The sequence below is a fragment of the Rhinatrema bivittatum genome, chromosome 16 (assembly GCF_901001135.1).
Source record: "Rhinatrema bivittatum chromosome 16, aRhiBiv1.1, whole genome shotgun sequence".
NCBI lineage: Eukaryota > Metazoa > Chordata > Amphibia > Gymnophiona > Rhinatrematidae > Rhinatrema > Rhinatrema bivittatum.
In genome coordinates, this window is record NC_042630.1 from 55,983,503 (window position 1) to 56,006,683 (window position 23,181).

Consider the following 23,181-nt stretch of genomic DNA (forward strand, 5'->3'; position numbering starts at 1 on the left):
TCGATACTGCTGAATATACTGATCCTGTTATGATACGCATGATGTGTCATCCTGTAGCTCCAGGGTTCCTACTCCATTTACCGCCAGAGGCATTCCTACAATTACCGATGCGTTTTACTTTGGTCAAAACTGTTAGAAAAGTGTGGGGTATTCTTCGTAAGATGCTGGGGTTGTCTCCGTATGTATCTCCCCAATACCCAGTGTGGGAAAGCTCATTGATAGCACAATCTCTGCTCCCCTTGCATCATTCCTTTAAATTAAGCGCTCATTGGATACTAGGGGAATTGTTAGATCCCTCAACGGGGGCTTGCTACACCTTTGACAAATGCATAACCCTATTTGACTTTACTCCTCAGCAATTTTTATTGTATGGGTCTGTACGCGCGCTGGTGACAGAATTGGTACGGGGTATGACAGGGAAATTAACAAATGCCAATTATTCTGCTTTACTTACTTGTTTTAAATCCCGTAAGGGATCTCTTTCATGTCTTTATTATTTCTCCCATGCGATCCAGGACTATAATATTTATCAAAAATTGCTTCCTAAATGGTCTCGTGATTGTCAAGAGGAGATGGAGGTGCGGATGCTCCGAAACTCTTATGTGTCCATCAATCTCATGACTAACAATGTGGGCCTTCGTGAAATGCAGCAGAGAGTCTTTCATCGAATAGTATATTCTCCAGCGAGAGCAGCTTGTATGGGAATTGTGGATTCTGCAGCTTGTCTAAAGTGTTCCCAACCTTCTGCCTCTCTCATTCACTGCTTATGGGACTGCCCTCCTATCCGAACCTTTTGGACTTCCATCCGCCAGTTCTTGTCCCAGCTGTTTGCAACAGATATTGTGTGGTCCTGTTCTTTTTGTATTCTTAACAATGATGTGGGAGAAAAGAGTCTTAATGTGGATAATGTTGGTTTGATGGCCAAGGCATGTCTTATGGCTAAAAAATGTGTGTTGGTAAAATGGCTTGCCAAGGAGCCTCCGACCCTCGAGATGTGGTCCTCTCTGATGAGGGAAATGTACCAAATGGAGTATGGGTCGATGTACAGGCGTTTCTCCCCCCGGAAAAAACAAGTTTTTGAGGAGATATGGGGACGCTACTATAGATCCTTATCTCCGCAAGTAAGGCAGTTGGCGCCCTTAGGGAGCTCCTAGAGCCGTGACACTTCTAAACCCGGCTAGCCTTCCAGGGGGCACATGCTAGATTCTGTGTTGGTCGCTATCTGATCCTCCTAACGTCCGGAGATTCTCTAGGGAAAGGAGGTGGGGGGGGGGGGGAGGGGGGATGGGAGGGGGTTGGGGTAGGGTGGAATATTGGAAAATTTTATTTGAGTGAATCTGATATGTTGTATTACTGATCTGTTGTTTGTTATGTGTGTTGTTCACCCAATAAATATATTTTGAAAAAAAAAAATCATGAGAGGTCTAGAACAGGTAAATGTGGATCGGTTATTTACTCTTTCAGATAATAGAAAGACTAGGAGGCACTCCATGAAGTTAGCATTGGACACATTTAAAACTAATTGGAGAAAGTTCTTTTTCACTCAACGCACAATTAAACTCTGGAATTTGTTGCCAGAGGATGTGGTTAGTGAAGTTAGTGTAGTTGTGTTTAAAAAAGGATTGGATAAGTTCTTGGAGGAGAAGTCCATCACCTGCTATTAATTAAGTTGACTTAGAAAATAGCCACTTCTATTACTAGCAACAGTACATGGAATAGACTTAGGGGTAGATTTTGAATGCCCTGTGCACGTAAATCCTACCGGATTTACGCTCGCAGGGCACTCGCGCGCCTGTGCGCCTATTTTGTATAGGCCTCCAGCATGTGCAAAGCCCTGGGAAACGCATAAGTCCCGGGGTTTTGCTTGGGGTGTCTGTCGGTGGCGTGTTGGGGGGCATGTAAGAGGCAATGCGGCATTCGGGGCGGGTCCAGGGGTGTGGCTGCGCGCGTGTTTCCGGCCTGGGGGTGTTCTGGAGGAGTGGCGCGGTCTCTGGACCAGCCCCCCGGACTGGAACACGGCCGCCGTCAGCCTGATCGCGCTCGCGAGTTACGTCTGCCTCGGGCAGGCGTAACTTGCAGAATAAAGGTGGGAGGGTTAGATAGGGCTGGGGGGTGGGTTAGGTAGGGGAAGGGAGGGAAAGGTGGGGGGACAAAAAAAGAAGTTCCCTCCGAGGCCGCTCCGATTTCGACCCTTTAAAATAAATCCCCCACCCTCCCGAAACCCCCCCAAATGCCTTAAATTACCTGGGGTCCAGTGGGGGGGTCCCGGTGTGATCTTTTACTCTCGGGCCTCCGGTGCATTGTAGAAATGGTGCCGGCGTTACCTTTGCCCTGTCATATGACAGGGCAAAGGTAGCGCCGGCGCCATTTTGTTTTTTTGTCCCCCGACGTCAGGAACGTAGGAGATCGCTCCCGGACCCCCGCTGGACCCCCAGGGACTTTTGGCCAGCTAGGGGGGGTCAGGAGGCCCCCCCTAGCTGGCCAAAAGTCCCTGGGGGTCCAGCGGGGGTCCGGGAGCGATCTCCTATGCTCCTGACGTCATTTTGCCGTACAAAATGGCGCCGGCCATACGGCGTATGGCCGGCGCCTACAGGGCAAAGGTAGCGCCGGCGCCATTTCTACAATGCACCGGAGGCCTGAGAGTAAAAGATCACACCGGGACCCCCCCTCTGCACCCCAGGTAATTTAAGGCATTTGGGGGGGGGGGTTCGGGAGGGTGGGGGATTTATTTTAAAGGGTCGGGGTGGGTTTTAGGGATGTTTTAGTGTGCCGGTTTGCCTGCCCTCCCCCGATTTACGATTTACACGATATTTAAAAAGACAAAACCACGACGATCCGATTCCCTCCCCCCCCCCAAGCTGAAATTGATCATTAAGACGATCGATCACACAATTCACATCTCTACTAGTTAGTAAGGAGGAAAAAAAAAGCTATTTATTCTTTATTTTGCTGCAGTGCCAGTTAGCCCTGTTTGTGTTTTAAGCAGTTTATTATTTAGGTGATATGAGACGGTCTCTGTGTGCCAGGGAGAGAAGCTGCTAGCAATACCATTTTTTTTCATTCACCCTCTGTACTAGGCCAGTTCAAGCAAGCATGATTTGGGTGCTGTGGCTGGGAGAGATATATTCAATTTTGCTCGAATTTGCATTGGTAAATATATTTCATCGATTTTTGTGCTGTGCAAATAATTCCAGCTTTTTAAACTGAGTTTGTTTAATTCAACTCACTCAGTCTCTCTGTGCACTGGGCTTCAGTGGGCAGTGGGTTGTTAAACAGACTGAACTTTATTATTGGGACGGTCTGTGCAATGAATTCCCCAGTCTGCCTCTTTTGTGCTTACAAGCAAGCTGTGTGTGTGGGCACACCACACACGTTACATTAGTGCACAGCAAGGCACCGTGACAGTGGGCAGTGTGTAGGCAATAGGCAGTGACATTAAATTCATAATGTCAGGGAAAGCTAGATGTAGTCGAGTGATTGGGACTGGCAGAGGAGGGACTTCAAAATACACTAGTGACACTCCCCTATTAAAGTTAAAAAGGCACCTGTCACAACCTAAATTCTTTATAGGGGCAGTCAGTTCCATCCAGAAAAAAATTAAATCTGACCATAATGCATCACCATCACCACCACCTGTTTCTGTCCCTGTAGTTTTGGAGGTGAGGGAGGGGAGGCTGGGTCATGCCAGACAAAATGCCAACACCCAAAAGCAGCAGGGGGACAGAAGTCTCAACTAACACTTAGCATTGACAATGTAGCGCAGTCACTGTTTGCTCAGCCTCAAAAGTTGTATCCAGGAGCATTGGGGAAATTATTACCCTTGATGACCAGCCCTTGCAGTTAGTGGAGAATGTACATAAGAACATAAGAACATGCCATACAGGGTCAGACAAGGGTCCATCAAGCCCAGCATCCTGTTTCCAACAGTGGCCAATCCAGGCCAAAAGAACCTGTCAAGTACCCAAAAACTAAGTCTATTCCATGTTACCGTTGCTATTAATAGCAGTGGCTATTTTCTAAGTCAACCCAATTAATAGAAGGTAATGGACTTCTCCTCCATGAACTTATCCAATCCTTTTTTAAACACAGCTCTACTAACTGCATTAATCGCATCCTCTGGCAACAAGCGTTTTTTGAAGGGCTTTGTTCCAAATTACAAAGCACCCTCCAGACCACATTTAGCAGAAAGGTCATCCCCAGTCTGTACAACCAGTGTCGCAGTCACATGCAAGCGACACTAGCTAAGGCAGAGGGGAGAGTGCATTTTACCAACGATATCTGGACCGCATAATGTCCTAATAAAGAGCTGTTTTACATGCATTTGCAAAGCTTATACAGCAAAACAATTCATTGACAAACTCACATTATTTTGGGTTAAATAACACGTGATATTTGTGATATTTAAAATTTTGTGTATTATTGCTGCTTTAGATGTTTATCGCATGTTTAAACAGCAAATGCACAATAAACCCCTATTGCAGCAATAGCACATAATATTTTAAATACTACTTCTTATTTAACCAAAAATAATGCCCCCAAAAATGCAAGCTAGCTTCAACTTTGAAAGACAAGGCTTAATTGGCTAATTCCAAAATGTTGTCAGTTAAACCTAAATTTTAAGAAAATCTATGAAAAACAAGGAGATGTGAGAACATTCCATGATTAATTTCTTTCTCAGTGGAGACTTTTTCACCAGTTGGTATCTGGGCAAAATAATATTCCCATAGTGCATCCATGGCATTTGACCCCCTTGCTTTGCTGTCTCTCAGCCCACTCCTCTAATATAGTTGCTAATTTGCTCCACATTCACCTGACAGGTTTGATCTAGTCCTGGATATATCCCATTGTATGCAGGGACTTGTAGTTCTGATTTCTCTATTGCATTCCCTAAGAAAAGTAAGAATATGAGTTCCTGCATGCGATGAAGAAAACCCAGGACTGGATCAACCTTGTTGGGCAAATCTGTAAACATTTGTAAATTCAATGCACCTTCCTTCCTGGAGATTATATAGTAGGGAGGATTACAATCTCAACTACAAAAGCAGTAACAAGAGAACATAAGAAGTGGGGACCATGGAGGTCAGGTGAGCAAGTGATGGATGCAAGGGAAAGTGATTACTCATACCTAATAGATGAGGGTGCCAGCCCCTTGTCACAGTCACAACTCTTAAACTTCTGCTCAGACTTCTGACTTTCGTGGCTGACTGGCCAAGAGCATGTGATATAGAGAAAATATGTAAAACATGCACAGGACAGACTCCAACTAATGCCTAGAGTACAGTGAATATGAAAGGCAACTGCAATCCTTCTTCCTGATCGGAGAGTCTCTGCCTCCAAGATGACCAGGGTAGGTGGGCACCAGCATGACTCCATTAACACTGTTGGCATGGGAATCCTTGGTGCTTGTCGTCTGTTGCTTCCACATTTACGCTCAGCTTCCAAAGAGTGACTGCCTTACAGAAATATCTTTTGTTATGTTCCCTTCCACGTCAGATCTAGTTAGAGGCTCAGCAAATGCAAATTACAGTCTGAGAAAAAGAGGGAACCCTTCTTTCACATTTACTGGTACTGGATGACACAAGGGTAACTTGTGTCATCCAGTACCATTTTGAATTTTGGTGCTGGCAATACAGCTACAGCTGGGGATCTGCAGCCACCATGGTATGAAGGAGTTCGAGGGGATGGAAGGGCAAGGTGCCACCACAGTGAGAGGGTTTTTTTTTTTTTAAATTAGATAGGTGGTACAGTTCAGAGCTAAGGGGCAGGGTTTCCTTGGAGCTTGACAAGGTGAAGTTCTGAGGAGGCAAGGAACAAGCAGAATGTATATCTCAGCATTCGGGAGCTTCAATTTCTGGAGTGAGAGAGAGCAAATCTCTTGAGACTTACTGCCCCTTTAATATTGCAGCCTGGGGTGACCACAAGCTCATTAGCCATCTGATGCTTTCAAGAGGTGTAATTAACTTTCAAAGGAACAGCAAGATTTGTGGCATTGCTTCATTTTAGTATTCATGTGCTACATTGCATATAATTGCATTTAATACAGTTCATGCATATTTTTTCAAGTTGTGCCTAGGTTTTTCTATGCTATTGGCAATACTCCTGCAAGCATTGCCCAATGTATAACATAATACAGATTTACTGCATGTAAAATGCAGAATACTGTATTTAACACAAGTTGCTACATTATCATGGCTTAGAAAATACTAAATACGTGCATTATTATTATTTTTTTTTTTAATTTTTTTTTTATATTTTGGAATTCCTGTATGCAATACAAATCAATCCGGTTTACAAGTAACAAAAAGGTTGCCCTGGTCTGGGAGGTTAGACCTGGGTTTTTTTACATAGAACATTGAACATTGAACAATAACAATCAACCATTGAACATTATACTAGTGCATTAGGCACTAGTACTGAATGTTAGTTAGCTGGATAGATCCATTTCAAAATTGACCTCCAAAATAATATTTTTGTTGTTTTGTGTGTTCCTGTAGTTCCTCATAGCATTTTTACAGAATTAACTTTTTATAACCTTTATAACTTTTTTGGGTGAAATGTGCTGCTTCTCCATGATGGATTGCACAACATAGTGTCCTATTAAATAGCCTGGGGTAATTATTCCAAAGGAGGCTTAAGACTTGACTTGGTCAGATGGTTGAGTCATTTTCAGTCACAACCTAGCTTTCTAAAGTAACTGAAAATTAATCTGAAATTTAGCTGACTAGATTTAAATTTGCAATATCTGCATTCAAGATTAGCCAATTTAACTTAGCTAGCTAAATCCTTCTCTGACCCTGGAGATGCCCGTGGAGTGGGCCACTTTATGAGTAAATTAATCTAGTGATTTTCAGAAGGTGTTTGACAAAGTTCCTCATGAGAGGCTTCTAGGAAAAGTCAAAAGTCATGGGATAAGTGATGATGTGCTTTTGTGAATTGCAAACTGGCTAAAAGACAGGAAGCAGAGAGCAGGATTAAATGGACAATGTTCTCAGTGGAAGGGAGTGGGCAGGGGAGTGCCTCAGGGATCTGTATTGGGACCCTTACTTTTCAATATATTTATAAATAATCTGGAAAGATATAGGATGAGTGAGGTAATCAAATTTGCAGATGACACAAAATTGTTCAGAGTAGTTAAATCACAAGCAGATTATGATAAATTGCAGGAAGACCTTGTGAGACTGGAAAATTAGGCATCGAAATGGCAGATGAAATTTAATGTGAATAAGGTGATGCATATAGGGAAAAATAATCTATGCTATAGTTATACAATGGGCCTTATTTTCTAAGGCTATCGCGCGCTTGTGCTACCAGCGTAATTGTGAGATAGCTAGAAAGCTTAGCTTAGGCCTGCACTAGCTACATCAGGGCGGAGTCAGCCCCGGGAGAGAAGGAGTCGGGGCGTCATCGGGTCCGACTGTGAAGATGGCACCGACAGCTTTTATGGTGTAGTTATTTGGCGCATGGCCGGCAGCCATTGCACCGAAGCGGTGTGATGGCTGCTTGCTAGCGCAGGACCACCCTCCGCTTTGCCCCTCTGCCCCCCGTTAGTGCTGGGATTCACTAAGCCTTGTGGCATTTGTTAAAAAGGCCGCAACCCTCTTGCTGATTAACCCAATAAATACCAGTTCTAAATAGGTCATAAAAGCAGGAGGTTTTATTTATGGAGAAAACCATAATTTCTCCAGGAGCAGAAGCAACACAAAACAAGTGGTAAAACAATTCAAAGCTTACTGCTCGAAGATCTGACGAGCGTGTTCGACGATATAAGGGATTCCATTAGCCAATCACAGAATGTGTGCAAAAGCCAACCCATTTACCTTATAGCCAATCAGTACATTTTAGCATGTGTGCGTGCTCTTACTGTGGAGGCCTCTTGTTACCAGAAGTGGAGAATAAGAACAAGTTAGTTTCGTTTTCCTAGGAATTATGTCATCTGTGCTGGCTAATTATCTGGTAAGTTTAGTTATCATAGTGCTTCATAGTGCTATCAATCTACATAGGTGTAATTCAGCACTGGGTATTCTTACATCCCCCCTTTGAAGGGTGACAGCTAGGAACCCTTCACACCTATCTGCATCGCATATCGCCTGTCTTAGGTTGTCCCGCCTAGTTAAGGCTAATCCTTACTGACAAGAGACTTTACCCGTCTTGGTACCAATATGCTCATTTTTCACACATAGTCATTACAGGTGGTGGGGAATAGTTCAGTGTCATCATTAGAATCCAGGAGCATCAGGTTCAAGGTTTCGGCTTGATTGAGCATGAGCCGTGTGCTGGTCTGTGTTATCAGCATTTCAGAGACTTGATCGCGGCATCTTCGTAGGCAGATACAGAGGCATGGTAAGCAGAGGCAGACTACAAGCCCAAGTAAGGCAATCGTACACATGGAGCCAATTAGAATTTTGAATCCTGAACCTAAACTAGAAAACCATGAGCCAAGGGATCCGAATGGATCACTGACATCAAGTCCTTTCCAGGTTTGCACTGGTACATGTGCAATTGACATCATGTTGCGGGTGATTTCTTCAATTACTTCACCCTTGTCGTCTATTTGAAGACAACAGTTACTGAGGTTAAATTTACCACATAACCCTCCTTCTGCAGCTAGTATGTAATCTAATGCTAGACGAGTCTGGTAAATGGCATTCCGGAAACCCTTTTGCTGAGTGACTAATATTCTCAGTGCTTTATCATTTTCATTAGTAATTATTTCAACAACAGCTTGCAATCTTATAATATGATTTAACATGTAAATTGGAGTTCTGTAACCCCCAAGAGCCATTCTGATAGGTTACAATACTGAGCCAATAAGAATTTACCATTTGAGCTTGCATGGTATAGTTGAGAAAAGATTGAGACAAACAAGAGGAATTGCCTATAGCTATAGTGTGTAATACTGTGTAAGGTCTATGGATGCAGTGTGTTGCAACAATGGAGTGGGCCAATATCCACTGCGCTTTATATGAGATAGGATTGGTGCTTTTGCACATGGGTGTCACAAATATAGCAATCAGGGGGGATAACCTTGCAGAGCAGTTGGACATCATTCTTAAAAGGTACAGAGATAGTATTAAGAGGTAATCCATTGGAATGGGCAAGGAGGAGAAGAAAAAAACAATAAACAAAAACATAAGGCACGTTCTGGTCATAGGTAGGAATAGGAACAGTTGCACATCCCTGTGAAAGTAAGCCTCAGTTAGAATGGGTAAATTTCTACAAGGAGATCAATCTCAGAATAAGCACAAAGGCCACAAAACTACCAGAAAATATTTGTGAGTGGGTTTAAACAGACTCTAGGTAAAATCTGAGAGGAAGTGTTATAGGAAGAAATGTTCAAAAAGGTTACAGAGAAATCAGAGTATAAAGGGAATAGGATATTGGAATATGAAAGGCCAGCAAAGTAATTACTATAGGTACAGGCTGCAGAAGAAAGAATAAGTCAAAGAGGTGCAGAGGTACCAACAGTAAGACGAGTGGAAGAATGCTAGAAATAGCTTACAGCAAATAGATCAGCATGGATTTAACATACGCTGATGTAGCAGAAACATATATGCACATAAGAAAAGGGAGATCCAGAGAAAAACCAGATAATTTAAGAATAAGGGTGTGTATGGCCAAGCCAAATCATTACCACATCTATAGGTCACATCCCAGAATGCGGGCAGGGGACATACTTAAAAATGAGGGAAACCGGCCTTTCGGTAGGGAGTCAAAGGGCAGATGTCATAACTAGACCCTGAGGAGTGTCTCCTTTGTGGACTTGTATCCATTGTTGGGCGGGGGCTTCAGTAGGGTCAAAACAGGTAATGGTTGTCGGTACATACACTGTATCATGTGGAATTATGGGAAAAATATGTAACTGTCCCTTCACATTCATAATGGGATTTGTATAGCAGGGTGGAAGTTTTAGTCGTACCATCTATAGTGACTGAAATGCAAACATCACAATTTGGGTCAGTGGTGCATATAGGGAGTATGCCACTCCAAAGGGACAACACACAAAAAAGGATAAACATGTTACTGCAAAAAGTCGATACCAAACTGGAAATACAAAAGCAAACTGATAGTAATGAAGATGATAAGACAGCAAAAATACACATCCAGGTATCAAAGGTAAAGAAAAGGGGCTGTTGAAACTTTAGGCAAGTGCAGTCATGTGACAAAGCATCTGTAGGCCCAATAGCATACAGAATTTTGTCCAAGGATAAGGGATTCTAGAAAATATTTGCCATACTGGGGCATATTACATAATCATATAAGGATATAAGAGGTTGGAGTTAGACTGGAAAATACTACAAAACTTGGAGAAACAACATTAATTCTGTCCAAATAATGGCATTTGCAAATAGGTCCAAACAGCATCTGAGCAAGACACAAAACAATGAATACACAAGAAAATCAAAAGATGTTAGATGAAAGCTATAAATTGGAGTTCTTTGAAAACAGGTCACAGTCCAAGTCAGGATAATCTTTGAATTCAATGATGCAGGTAGGGAAAACAGGTCTTTCAGCTTAATGCACATCAGGGACAGGAATCACAGCCGTTCAGTTCAACACTAGGTAGGTTACTTGATCAGAATCTACCATAAGGGCAAAACAAATTCAGATTAATTAGGGAGAAGAGTCCACCACAGACTTCGCATCACAGAGAACATTAAACTTTGGCACACAACGTCATTCATTTGTCAGGTGCAAGGACACATGACACATAAAACAAACAACAAGAAACACATGGTTTACTTCTGATGAGCTCAAACCCCTGATCAAAAATAAAAGTAGGCCAATGTGAAAAAGTACTGAGATAATGTCTAGATCGATCTAGAATAAAAACAAAAGAAAAAGCAAAAAGAGATCTGTTGAAAATGAAAAACTGGGAAAAAGGAGAAAATGCAATCTTCAGCAATCTTCAAACGTTCCAACTGCTATTGACCTGGTGAAATATAAAATCTGAAAACATACAGGTTAGAGAAATTACAGCTCAATTGAAACTAAACATCCTGATATGAATTCAGAAAATTGCAGTCATAAAGCTACTTTTGGTTCTTTTATATGGCTGCACCTCTAGGGGGAGCTGTGCTCATTAATACTCAGGTTCCACTCTTTTTTTTTTCTTCTGGAAGACAGTCCTGCAACAAAATCTTTGTTACTGAGATAACTCTCGCAATTCTGGGGAAGACCTTCACCTCTGTGAAATGAGGAAACATCATTAATTAGAACATGTAACTTATACATAAGTACGATGACCAAATCTCTGCTGCTAAATAACTTTGTCTCAATGACCCAAGAACTAAGATTTGTCCTAAAATCTTGTAATGCCCTACCAATCCATTGTTAAACTAAATATCCAAAGTTCTGTTCGTAAACTAATCTGATCAATACATGAAAATGGGGTCTCTCTCTGTTTGTTTGTCCTGAGTCAAATGGAAGGTAAGAATTTTAAGTAAACCTAAAAACAGTAAATATCCTGTCTATGGAGACAGCAAAGAACAGACATATTTCCTTCAGGCTGTCTGAAAAGCAGTAAACCTGGTTAGGAGAAGGAGGGGCTGATGCCCAGACCGGGAAAGCCCACCCAATGTCCTCTACTAAGGAAAAATCAAACCTGACAGGAATGAAGGGAACTTTAAATGGACAGAACAGGAACCCTGCCATAAAATGTAAGCACTTGTAAATGCTGGGGAATTAGCACAGCAGGCAAAGAAAAAAGGGGGGGGGGGGGGGGGGGGGGGGGGAGTGGAGAATTCACACAGTAAGGCTTGGTGACGTAAGCCAGCACAGGCAGGTACTGAACTCAACAGGAAGGAATGCCAAGTGAAGACTTCAATTCCCATCAACCAGCACGAGTAAAACGGGAGGGGGAGAATTGAATAGAGGATCTCTGATGCCACCTCTATTTGTTAGTTTTGTTTTATAAAAAAAAAAAACAAGACCAGCCGTGCTGGCAGGTTCTGTATAAAACATGTGTCGAGAGGGCAAATGCACTATGTGCAAATGCAAATGAAAGGGAATCAATTAAACAGGGTTAATGAAACTAAAGATTAAATGAAAATAACCTTTAATCACAGAGCTTGGAATAACACAAGCAGCAAGGGAAAGGATGGCACAGGACAGAGGACAAATGTCCGTGAATGTGCGTTTGTTAAAGAAAAACCAAACAACTTTAAACAGAAAGAGAGAGGGAGAGAGCTCACAAGGTGCAGGGTTTTGTTTTTTTTTTTATTTGGAAAGACAGAGCACTGGCCAGAGCAATGCATGCAGATAGCAATGAGCAGTGAGCACAGGAACAAAGGGAATTGCTAAGGGAGGAGGTGACGTGACGTCAGCCTCCAGAGGACTCAGCCTGAGCCAAGACAGACAGGCACCGAGAGGCACTAACATAAGGAGCAAGGAATCTTTAAGCAAAACTTCACTTCCCACCAAACACCGGGGAAGGGGGCAAGGGGGTGGGAGGAGACACAAGAAAATGACTACCAATCCCAGACACAAGAGAATAACAACCAATCCCAGGAGGCAATGCCAGTACCTGGGGCTCTCAGTTCACAGCTTAACACTGCAGGAAGAGAGGGGTCTAATAGGAGCTAAGCTAAGCAGGCTGATGGTGCCTGCTCTCCGCCTGGTACAGGAATTTAAGCAGCAGCACCCTTTCAGAAACCTCAAGCAGTGAACACTAGCAGGAGGAGGGGCTGATGCTCCCCCTGCTTACTTTTTCTGTGTGCTGGCAAGCCATAAACGTTAACAGCTGCAATAAATGGGGAAGCAGAGAAAGGGAAAGAAAAAAAAAAGTCCTCAGCAAAGGCTGGACAGTTAAATTAACAAGTGAATGAAAGGAAAAACAAAATATGGACTGGTCAGTTGTTACAAAACGTGTCATAAAGAGAAAAGCAAATCAAGCTGCAGAGAGACAGAACACTGCCGGACAAAGAAATGCAAAGAAAAGTCCACTGCCAATGATTAAACAGTTAAAGCGAACAACTGAATAAAACCAGTGTAAAATAGACAAAGACACAAGCAGAAAGCAAAGCAGGGAATGAGAAGACGGTAGCAAGGAGGGGGCGGGAGGAGACACAAAAACGAATAAGAGTACTGCAAAGCCCAGAATGCAATGCTTGTACGTAGCCACTGGTACAGAGGATACACTAACTCAGAAAGGTGGGGGCTACCTTTAACTCTCCCGCGCTCTCCCCTATCTCTCCTTTAGCTCTGAACAAAGAAACCCCAAGAGTGGGGGAAGGAAGCAAAGAACAGTTCAGCAGGTTCAGCTCAGAGATTCACACTAGAACTGAAAGACAATGTGGGGGCAGAAATAAAACAGATCTCTAACAGCAGCACCGAATCAAAGGAAAGACAGCAGGCAAACTTTTTTCAAACATCGGCAAGAGGCATGTAAGCAAGTTGTTCCTGAAGCGGGCAAGAAAGTAACGACTCAAATCCTCAGCAGCACAGCATGAAATTCGAGAATACTGACATTCAGCCTGAGGCAAAAGTGATTTCTAAAACAAACAGTGTAACATGTGGCGAAGCTTAACAGAGAACAAAGGGAAGCTGTAGGGAGGGGGGTGAGGTGACGGCAGTCTGTCCATGGCAAAGGATTTAACAGTGAAAGAAAACAGACAGCGGCACAAGCAGATTGTAAAACAGGCAACAAGAGAAGCTCGTAGAGAGAAAAAAAAAGAATATGCACAGGGGGAGGGTGGTGGCTATGCCCAAAGTGCCTGGGGACAAAGAAAACCACAAACGTCCCGAGAACCAGGTATGAGCAGGCACTGACGTGAGAAAAAAGGAATGCCCAGGGGGGGGGGGGGGGGGCGGGGCGTGTCAATGCACACCACTGGAAAATTACAAAACCCAAAAGCTCAAGCAAAAGAGAAGGAGGGGGGAAAGGGGGATAAGCAAAACTCAATTTCCCAACAAGCACTGGGAGGAGACACAAGAATCCCAGAAAGCAAGGGGGGGGGGCTATGTAGCTCTCTGGCTGGTACAGGAATTTGCACCAGGCAAGCAGAGCAGAGACTGGTACCTGCGCACAGCTTGGTACAGGAATGTGAAGGAAGGGGGGGTGAAAAGGAAGGTTTTTCCCGCTTCTGAGAACAAATAAACTGAGCTCAGGGAATCAGAGCAGGCTTGGAGAATTAGCAATTAAAGCGAGATCCACAAAGCAATTGACGAGGTAAGTTTCCAGAACTACAGCATTTAATCAAACAGCTTTGAACACTCATAGCAGACACAGACAGAATGAACAGAAGTAATTGCAAATGCAGCGAGAAGGGAGGAACAAGTTGAAGAGTTTTTATAGCTTCCTAGTGCAATGTAATTTGAAACCAGCAGAACTTTACAACTAGGGAAATACAAAAAGTAAACAAAGCTAAGCAAGGAATGCAATTAAACTAGCCACGCTGCACAGACTAAGCAGAGCAGCAGCGAATGAGAGAAGACAAACTCAGGCAAAATTGGAACATCAAATCAAATCAACACTTTAAAACTTAAAAATCCAGTCTCATACATACCAAACAATTGAGAAGCTCAAACTCACAAACCAGCGTCTTGTGTTTGTGAAGAATGAAGCAAAAACAAACTGACCTTCGGGCTCTTTACCACGAATCCAGTGAACTGGCAGCCGTCGGAGTTCTGTCATACGACCCTGCTTTGCACTCCCCGGGTGCTGCTGACTGGCAAAAACCTCACCCTGAGTGTATGCTGGTCTATTGTCGGCAGCTGTGGGGAGCCTCAGCCCTCCCACTGAAACCAGGGACCCACAGGACAGGGTCGCGAAGTCTGTCCCATGGATCCCAGCAGTGCCTCCAGAATCAGTACATTTTAGCATGTGTGCGTGCTCTTACTGTGGAGGCCTCTTGTTACCAGAAGTAGAGAATAAGAACAAGTTAGTTTCATTTTCCTAGGAATTATGTCATCTGTGCTGGCTAATTCTCTGGTAAGTTTAGTTATCATAGTGCTTCATAGTGCTATCAATCCACTAGGTGTAATTCAGCGCTGGGTATTCTTACACATTAGTGAATCCAGGCCAATGTTGGGTTCCATATTAGGTGCTACCACATAAGAAAGAGATCTAGGCGTCATAGTGGATAACACATTGAAATTGTCGGTTCAGTGTGCTGTGGAAGTCAAAAAAGCAAACAGAATGTTGGGAATTATTAGAAAGGGAATGGTGAATAAAACGGAAAATGTCATAATGCCTCTGTATCGCTCCATGGTGAGACCGCACCTTGAATACTGTGTACAATTCTGGTTGCCGCATCTCAAAAAAGATATAATTGCGATGGAGAAGGTACAGAGAAGGGCTACCAAAATGATAAGGGGAATGGAACAACTCCCCTATGAGGAAAGACTAAAGAGGTTAGGACTTTTCAGCTTGGAGAAGAGACGACTGAGGGGGGATATGATAGAGGTGTTTAAAATCATGAGAGGTCTAGAACGGGTAGATGTTAATCGGTTATTTACTCTTTCAGATAATAGAAAGACTAGGGGGCACTCCATGAAGTTAGCATGGGGCACATTTAAAACTAATCGGAGAAAGTTCTTTTTTACTCAACGCACAATTAAACTCTGGAATTTGTTGTCAGAGGATGTGGTTAGTGCAGTTAGTATAGCTGTGTTTAAAAAAGGATTGGATAAGTTCTTGGAGGAGAAGTCCATTACCTGCTATTAAGTTCACTTAGAGAATAGCCACTGCCATTAGCAATGGTTACATGGAATAGACTTAGTTTTTGGGTACTTGCCAGGTTTTTATGGACTGGATTGGCCACTGTAGGAAACAGGATGCTGGGCGTGATGGACCTTGGGTCTGACCCAGTTTGGCATGCTCTTATGTTCTTATGTTCTATTTAGCTAGATTTAGTCAAAAATGGGTAGATTTTAAAACTTGCGCATGCGTGTCCTTAATCATTTGGATCCCGGCGCACGCACGTGGATGCACCAATTTTTTAACATGCACATGTCACATGTTATAAAATTTGATATTCATGCGTGCCTGATTTTGACATCTGTTTGCGCATGTGCAGTTTGTCCACAACTCTCGTACTCAGGGGGGGGGATTGTATTTTTTTATTTTACATGCGGTGAAGTGATTTCATTTTTCCTGGTTCCCTAACCATAACCCTACCCTCCTTACCTTTTCCCCTCTCCTCCCCATCCCCTAATCCTTACCTATCTACCCTATTTTTTTGTTTGTTAACTTACCTGCTCCTTTGGAGCAGACTAAGGGCCTCATTTTCCAATAACGCATTAGGGGGTGTTACCAATGCAAATGAGGCTTCTTTCGTGCAGTGGGGAAACATCGTGTGCGGCGATGTTTTTGCAATTCACGATCGTTCCGGACAGCCCGTTTCAGGAGAGAGAGAGAGAGAGAGAGAGAGAGAGAGAGAGAGAGAGAGAGAGAGAGAGAGAGAGAGAGAGAGAGAGAGAGAGAGAGAGAGAGAACCTTACTATAGTGCCTATGCCCTAGACAGGTATTTTAATCCCTATGGGAGGGCCACCTACTAACTCGGGGTGGGGATTAGGTATGAGCGTCAGGGGTTGGGGGCCACTTTCGCATTCCACATGAGACCTACGGAAAGAACAGTGGTCTCTAGTGAAGATTTGCTGGCCGTCGGAGTGAGGAAACTCACTCCAAGAAGAGATTTGGGCTACGTTCTCTCCACCTAGCTTGTTGTTGCCCAGGTAGAGTGTCCATCAAGCTAGGTGGAGAGAACGTAGCCCAAATCTCCTCTTGGAGTGAGTTTCCTCACTCCGACGGCCAGCAAATCTTCACTAGAGACCACTGTTCTTTCCATAGGTCTCATGTGGAATGCGAAAGTGGCCCCCAACCCCCGACGCTCATACCTAATCCCCACCCCGAGTTAGTAGGTGGCCCTCCCATAGGGATTAAAATACCTGTCTAGGGCATAGGCACTATAGTAAGTCTCTCTCTCTCTCTCTCTCTCTCTCTCTCTCTCTCTCTCTCTCTCTCTCTCTCTCTCTCTCTCTCTCTCTCTCTCTCTCTCTCTCTCTCTTCTCAACGGGCTGTCCAGAACGATCGTGGACTGTGATAATCCTTTACTGGCCTGTAGCGCAGTCCGTACCGCAAATTTGAGGGTTGTAGATAGCAGCCGCGCTAACACTGCGGCTGTTTCGCCGCACACGATAAACTGGTTCCTGCTTTGCATATGCTCCGCCCCCTGAATACCAAATTACTAATTTGCGAATTTATCGCACGCGGTAAACTGCTTGGAAAATGAGGCCCTAAGTTGCAAATGCCAGCTGGCTACTGGCCAATGCTTCCCCAGAACAGGGCCTAATGGTACTGACCCGGCCCAAAAATGTCAACTGCCCTTCTTTTGTCTTGACATAGAAAAGTAAGGATTAACAATGCACACTCTGCAAAATGGATGGCTTGCTACAGTGCGTCGATGGTAATGTTATTGACTCGTGAACTAGCCCAGCTTCCAGGTGTCCTTAGTTGGGAGGAAGGAATACATTCTGTTATGCACTGGAGTTACATGAGCTGTTTTATAAAACTATGCTTGGTCTTTGTTTATATCAAAGGTTTTGCACCGAATGTCACAGAAAAGGCTAATTTGCCTTCTTTCTCTTGGAAAATTGCTGGGGGTACACAGCATGCACAGGGACACTTCCACCTGCTTTTTGTGCAGCTCAATTTCTTGCTTGAAAATTATGTGTATGGATTTTTAAATGCAAATATAGACCTAAAGATGTTCCTCTTCCACCCCCTGACAACCCAATAACATCTTCTCACAGTGCAACCGAAAGTACATGAGTTGTGGAGCATCATACGGACTTTTAGTCACGTTGAGGGAGGGCAATTTTAAGACAGCTGGTGAACATGGGCAAGGCACTTTTTGCCTGTCCAAAATAAAATTGACCTCTATGGTGGTAGTTATCATATTGCCCCATATTGGAACAAATACCATGCATACAATTTTTACCTGCAAGTTTTGACCCAGTTTGGAAAGACAAAACTTGACATGAGTTTGAACATGCAATATATGCACTAAATATTTTACTCCCCAATGCTCCTTCCGCAGACAGGGAATGCATCCTCTCAATAAGGCTTAAAGGTACATGTGCTATTGATCAAGATACATTGTAGGTGCACAATTTTCAGCCAGCTGATTTACATGGGTAAAATGCTTTGAAAATTCTCTTCTAAGCTCTTAATGAAGATACATGCCTGAACGAGCTTTCCCTTTCTCTCAAAATTGCTTTTATTCTGAAAGAGTAAAGCAGAAAAATGGTGTTCAGTTTGGTATTTTTTTATTGAAAGCTTTCCATAAAGCATTTTTTACATCTTTGTTTCTTAGGCTGTAAATGACTGGGTTAAGCATAGGGATGATAACATTGCAGAGTAAACTAAAAATCTTATTTTGTTCTAATGACTGCACTGATTTTGGTCTTGTGTATGTAATGGTAAAGATCCAATAAAATATAATGACAACAATGAGGTGGGAAGCACAGGTAGAAAAGGCTTTACATCTCCCCTGTGCTGACTGGATCTTCAGGAGGGTAGAGATAATGTAGATATAAGAGGTGAAGGTTGTGAGAAAGCAGGGTAGAGAAACTAATGCTCCCAAAATGTAAGTTATATGTTCAATAGTGAAAGTGCTGGTGCAAGACAACTTTAACAGTGCCGAGAGGTCACAGAAGAGATGGTTAATTTTATTTGAGCCACAATAAGAAAAATGTGATATAATAGTGGTATGTATTGTAGGCTCCAGAAACCCAAATATCCATGCCCCAATAGCCATCTGCAAACACACTTTCTTATTCATAATCACAGTATAATGCAATGGATGACATATGGCGACATAGCGGTCATAAGCCATGACTGAAAGAAGCACATATTCTACACATACCAAAGCAATAAAAATATGCATCTGTGCAAAACAACCATTTGGAGATATAGTTTGATTATCTCTTAATATGATATCCAACAGTTTTGGGAGAGTGACCGTGGTGTAAGAGATGTCAAGAAAGGCCAAGTTACTGAGGAAAAAGTACATGGGGGTGTGCAGACGAGGATCCAGGCATGTCAAGGTTATAAGAGTGAGGTTCCCCATCAGGACAATCAGATAAATCATTAAAAACAGAACAAAAAGGGGAATCTTCAACTGTGGGTATCCAGAAAATCCTAGAATGAATAATTCTGTCACTGTAGTTCTAGTCTCATTGTCCATGGATTCTGCAAATGTACAGAATAGAAAGCAAAATGTACACAACGAATAGACAACTTATTCCATGCATACAGGTGCTAATTGTTTAAATTTGTTAAATCTGATACCTCCTGAGACATACAAGGTATAAGTTATAAATCCTGATTTGCTGAAAGATTTATTATGTTCAATTTTTATTTTACCATTTAATAAGTGAACGTGAACATATATATGAATACCTCCCCCCTCCAAAATAAAATGTTCACTTGCCAGCATCCTCTTGGACCTCCTGATATCCTAAAAATCAGATATACACCAAACATTAGGGACTCATACAGATATAGTGATTTCATAAGCCTATTTTATTTCTTTTCCAACGAAGGTGAAACAAGTTATCTGCTCCCATATTCTAACTAGGATGCCTCAGAATTACTGGAAAGTTCCACAAAAATAAGATGATATATTTCTGATTCATTTGTTTAGAGTCAGACTTCCTTCACTGTTGAAAAATGAACTTCAGAGTAACATTTAATCCTTGAGGCCAAATTACAAAAGTGTTTTCCGTTAGTTACATGGTTCTTTGTTTTTCTTCACTGCCCCATTTAAAAAAAAATAAAAAAATTCCACTGTGCACATACAGAGGACTGACAAAGCAACCACACTACCTGTACATCAGAGGTGTTGATTATTGTCATAATTTACAACATCACAAAATAGGGGCTACTTGGAGTTCTCATTCATGGCAAGAAGCACATCATCATTCCCAAAAAGGCCTAAGGCCAAAAGGAAATCCTCTACAACAACAACATATACAACTCTGACTACACAGAAACAAACCTGTGAAAATACATTAGTTCCAAAACTGAGAAATGAAGAGCAAGAGACAAAAAATTTGCATTAGCAAATATTTTATTATTAGTCTGAACTTTTATTGTTTTTATGTTTAATATTTTACATGATACTATGTATGTTGAAGTGTAAGTTGTCTAGACCATTGGATTGTGTGGCATAACATTTTAATTAAATTAAATTAAATTAAATTAAATCTGCACCCTTGAACTGTGTGCATAATAATAATAATAATGAGACATTTTTTATTTTTATTGTAACAATATTCTGTAGTTTGGTAACTTCTTCATTTTCACGAGTATCTCCCTCCAAAACATTACTAACAATTTTTCAATTTGTTCTGTTCCTGCTCCTCTCAAATGTCCTGCTCCTTCCTTAAACCTGGTAACACCATCCAGACTACAGTCTCCCCGTCCATCTTTATACTACAGTGAATCTAGACCGCCCCTTACTAGACTCATCAGTCAAGTTTGATCTCTTTCCTCACCCTTCTATCCCGTTTATCCATAATGCTCAAAGTTTTCTTCCAAGAGCTTTACTTTGTTGCACTTACCTGTGTCTCAGCCTCTCTCTCCCTGCTTCCTCTCATTGCCACACAATGAAGTCTTCACACCTTGTCCATTGTCACCGTTTCCAAGATGTTCTCTGCCTATATGTCTTCTCCACGCTAACAGCTTGCCTTAGGATCTCCTTATTCACATTCTTCCTACTTTCAAATCCTACCTCAAAATTCACCTTTGCTTAAAAATAAACCAAGAAAAAACATTTGGTTAATTGCACCCCCAGTATAAATGATTTACCAGAATCTCTTTCACATCTCATTGTGTGTTTGTCCAGTAGGTTAGATTATATTACAAATTCTTCAGGAGAAGATCAGCCATCTTATTCTCTAGCTAATATTTTGTGGAATGCATAGTCATGCAATATTTACTATAATATGTCTGGTGCCCAACTTATAGTTTCACAGTCATTTATGAAGCTTTATATATGATTAGACAACTGCAATAATAGATGTTATTCTTAAAAATTTGCATATTTACTTTACTTACCTCTTGATATCTTGATGCTGTCCCACTCTGTTCTGCTGCTTTCAGTAGGCAGGAGTTTTACCATCATTGTAGATCCTTTGGGATAGGGTCCCAAATGTTGAAATGATCATCAGGGTCTTAGAGCAAAAAACAAGTGGATTCATTTTTTTAATTTGCACATTGTACTCTGCATAATGGCTTTGGATTAAAAAGGGTAGAATTTTAAAGGTAAATATTTTTTTTTCTGTGGGCAGTACAGTGGGGTTCGAGGAGCCAAATTATGTTTGATCAGAGGAGACAGTATTTTAAAATTTTGGGGGCTTTTATGAAAAAATTGATGTCAATATTCAATGACTTTGTCTGGACAACTTTTGTAATTAGCTGGACAAAACCCCCTCCAGCTCCTCCCCACCTGCTGACTAGATAAATGTTGTCTAGGTAGCTCTCTGCCTGCAGAAAACTTAGCAGTATAAAAAGAGGTGGTGATGGAGGCATTTTAGGGGTGTGGTAAAATTTTATCTGAAGGATGCTGATATTCCACACTGGCTGGATAAAGATAACTGGGTAAGTCCGGTAACAAACAAAAAAAAACCAAACAAACTTAAGTTGTGCTGATTATCTAGATGACGTTATCTGGGAAAGTTCTCCCAGATAACTTTTCCATTCACCAGCTCAATGAACATTGACATTTCATAATAATAATAATAATAATAATAATAATAATAATAATAAATAAATAAACATTTTATCTTGTGATATCAAGAAATTTGAAGTGGGCTTTGGAAAAATATTTAGTCTACACAGGAGGCATGCCTCTATAAATACAGCACAGGTATGCTCAGCTATGGTCCCAACTCAGAGACTATGAGAAGTCTCTGAGTGCAATATATTCAATTCTTACTCATGCTTTTGAATATTTCCATTCATTTTTAAAAGAGATGTTTTAATTATGTGACTTTTCCCACAAATTCTCAGTCCCTTCCTATCCCACGCATTATCACCCATCCTCTTTTTAAAATTCTGCACATAAAGGGTAGATTTTAAAAGGTGCGCGCGGGAGTAGGTTTGTTCGCGCAACCCGGCGTGAACAAATCTAATCTCGATTTTATAACATGCACACGCTTCCCCTATTTGCGTCCCTTCCCCTATCTAACCCATCCCCCAGCCCTAACTAATTTCCCCCCTACCTTTATTCTACAAGTTATGCCTGCCCGAGGCAGGCGTAACTTGAGCGCGCCTGCAGGCTGCCGGCGCGCCATGTTCCAGCCCGGGAGATGGTCCAGAGGCTGCAGCCACGCCCCCGGAATGCCACTGGGACAGAACAATGCCCGCAGCCCCAACCCGGAACGCTCCCCGATGTCGCGCCGGCCACAACACGCCCCTCCGACACCCCCCCCAGGAAAACCCCGGGACTTATGGCCGTCCCGGGGCTTGTGTGCGCCGCCGAACCTATGCAAGATAGACTCAACGCACGCAGGGGGTGGAAGGGGCAGGTTTTTGGGGGTTACGCGCGTATCTTACACGTAACCCTTGGAAAATCTGCCCCTAAGTTTTCTTAAAGTGGGTAAATGTTTTTTGAAAATTGCTACAATAATATATTACATTTACATGTGTAAATCCTTTAAAAATTCACATGAATAAATTTAACACTTGATCCAAGGCAGGTGTTAAATTTTAATGGATACACCCAAAATAGTGTGTTGAGGAAAGAATAGCTTACTTTCAGCCTAGATTCAGTCCAGGTCATTTCACAGTAATTTCTCTTCTTTCATCACCAAACCATTTAAACACTGCAACCTTCTAGCATTCCTTTAAAATCTCCCAAAGCCCACTATGGCTCCTCAAGGGCGGGGTCCATACAGCAGGTTATCTGTAGACTGAGTGGACTTTGGTTCAAGAGCAGTCAAAACATTTTTTACTCTCACAATAATAAAACTATATGGGGCATCCTGTTTATGTAAAGAAGAGTTCATAGAGGTGGGGCCTAGCTCAGATTTTAAAAGCTTTGCACATGTGAAAGTCGGGAGATATGTGCGTGGATCTTCAAACACCCACGGGTCATGCGTGTATCAGTACTTGCAGAAGAAAGGGTGATAGAAAAAGGGACAGTCTGGATGTGGGACTGGTTGGGGTCTGGGTGG

At 42.4% G+C, this 23,181-nt stretch overlaps 1 long non-coding RNA gene across 1 annotated transcript; it reads right to left on the bottom strand.

Annotated features, from left to right (window-relative positions):
- Positions 1-10,048: 10,048 nt before the first annotated feature.
- LOC115078097 lies at positions 10,049-15,089 on the bottom strand. Its single transcript, XR_003853070.1, has 2 exons — positions 14,505-15,089; positions 10,049-10,580 (listed from the first exon to the last, which is right to left on the bottom strand). It is a non-coding gene; the product is annotated as an uncharacterized LOC115078097 (long non-coding RNA).
- Between the last annotated feature and the right edge of the window lie 8,092 nt (positions 15,090-23,181).